Raw genomic sequence first — 2392 nt, 5'->3', positions numbered from 1 at the left:
AGAATGTATAATGTTTACAATATTTATTATTTAAAAATAACATTTGAGATATACACTCGTCGTTGTGTTCATTTAAAATAAGACAAAAAGAAATTTTTAAAGTACATGAAGAATCACACCACAAATATCTTCTGTATATGCATGAATTTTTATGGAATTTTAGAATGTATAATGTTTACAATATTTATTATTTAAAAATAACATTTGAGATATACACTCGTCGTTGTGTTCATTTAAAATAAGGCAGAAAGAACTTTTTAAAGTACACGAACAATCACACCACGAATAATCAAAATTTATATTTAACAAAATTTCGGTGATATAAATACAAATTCCATATTTGCACTAAAATTGTTTACCTTCTAAACTACAAAAACGAGGTCATATTGGAAATGATATCAAGTTGACCAAGCCACATCCGAGAAAGATAGGACTCTACTTATCTCTTCAAGTTGCATCCATTTCAATTGACATCACCTCAAGATATCATCATCACAGTCACGTGAAACATAGTTTCGAGATAAATGCATTTGATCGAAATCCTGTTAACAAATGAAATTATTCGAATGGTCTCGCTCTCGAGAAATGCCTTGGAATTCCTAGCGCGAAAGCGACGACAGGGCACAGGCGTCGTGGGTCAGCAAACGATATATATTCATTCGCGGAGTGAACGATCGCGCGCAGAAGATCCACCGAAGATCCACGAGGTCGATGACGTCAGATGGTTGCTGGCCGGGATCAATCGGAGAGTCAAGTCGCGATAATTGCGACAATCGTCGAGATGTTCCCCAACGAGACGCTTAATTCCGCTCCCTCGTTCGCGTTGTTGCTACAGCTCCCTTTCTCTGCGCGACACTATTTCGCCTTTCGTTCAATTTACGGACCCTCGCGGTTTCGCTGTTTACTCGGCTGGGAAGATTGGCGATCGGTAATTGTACCTTCGATCGCCTCGGCGCCTGGCTCTATCTTTAAAAACGACACGTAGTGGTTCAGTTTTAACAATCTAGTAATATTTCATTTTGTTTAACAAGGAGAAGTCTCATAGCGTTGACTTTTTACGTTGTACAGTAAAGTCTCTTTAAATGCACAAGCTCGGGACTGAACTTGTGCGTTTATCGCAGCGTTCGTGTATTTTCTGATGTTGCCGGCGGACTTCGAACCGTAGAGGAGGACAGCGAATAAAGAAGAGGGCGGATAGAAAACACCGGGGTATGCCGGTGTGTTTTATCGTTGTATTTAGCATTGTCTCGAGATATTTTTCCTATTTCTCACTTCATCTTTAACATTTCAAGTTCCTGCAATCATAAGCGGTTTCGAGCACCATGAACTCTACACAAAGTACTATATACATATACTCGTACTACATACTCATAACAATTATTTAAAGTCATTCACTATGCAAATTATCTTTGTAAAAAGAAGTGAGATCCCCATAAAAAACTTGAAAAAAGTAAACAAAAATTACGCCAAGTACATAAAAAGGGGAGGACTCGAGGAGTTATCGAAGTTTGACAGTCGATGACGCATAGACACGATGAGAAATATTTAATCGATGTCGTCGCAGCGCTGGCTACGACATCGGTTGATTTAGCAATCTTCGCAGAGGTTCGAATCGATTACAACGTGAGAAAGTTCGACACTTAACTGCGCACGATCCAAGACTTGCCCGTCTTTCCCGATCTCGAAAATTATGATAATTAAAATCCGTTCATATGGAATCGTTTCCCTCGAATGTTTCAAATCTCGAATATTTTCACGAGTTTATGTCAGAGACAGTGTCGTCACTGATTCCATGATATCGATAATGAATAATGCATCAAAGTTATTCGTTTCTTGTCTCGGATTCGAGATTTGTATGTATATAAGAATTTCGTTCATGTTTTGCCACATTCCATGAACGAATCGGTAATTTCCCCCTCCGAGCGAGAAGAGAACGAGCCGACGATCATCGAGGACACGATAATTGGCGAACAGAAGAGGGCCGGGCACGGCTCACAAAACGCTTAATTATCTTCTCCGCGAGGCAACGGGTCATTTTGTTTCCTCCATGGGAAGCCGAAACTGTCACGGATCAATCAAACCAGCAATAAAAAAAAACCAATCAACTTTCATTTTTTGTTTTTAATTCAAAATTCAAAATAGCGACGAACCATCCCGAGAACGTACGCGAACATCGTTTAAATATTAGGTTGGCCAAAAGTTCGAATGGTTCCTAACTTGGGGACTTTTACAAAGCCACATCATGAATTTGCCCAAAAGGTGCCAATAGATTATAAACAAGACAAAATGGACGATATGTCATGAAGTAAATGCATTTCTTTGTCTAAGAAAAATCGCTGTTTATTTGCGCGTTAACGCTACTGGTAGCGAAGAGGCACATAATTAACTTCAA

The 2392-nt window shown here is 39.1% G+C and overlaps 1 protein-coding gene across 2 annotated transcripts in view; it reads left to right on the top strand.

Annotated features, from left to right (window-relative positions):
• LOC128878060 (uncharacterized) overlaps positions 1 to 2392 on the top strand; it is a 45542-nt gene that overhangs the window by 27864 nt on the left and 15286 nt on the right. The window lies entirely within an intron of this gene.

Source organism: Hylaeus volcanicus, chromosome 6, assembly GCF_026283585.1.
Source record: "Hylaeus volcanicus isolate JK05 chromosome 6, UHH_iyHylVolc1.0_haploid, whole genome shotgun sequence".
NCBI classification, from domain to species: domain Eukaryota; kingdom Metazoa; phylum Arthropoda; class Insecta; order Hymenoptera; family Colletidae; genus Hylaeus; species Hylaeus volcanicus.
This window is presented reverse-complemented; position numbering and strand designations above follow the sequence as displayed.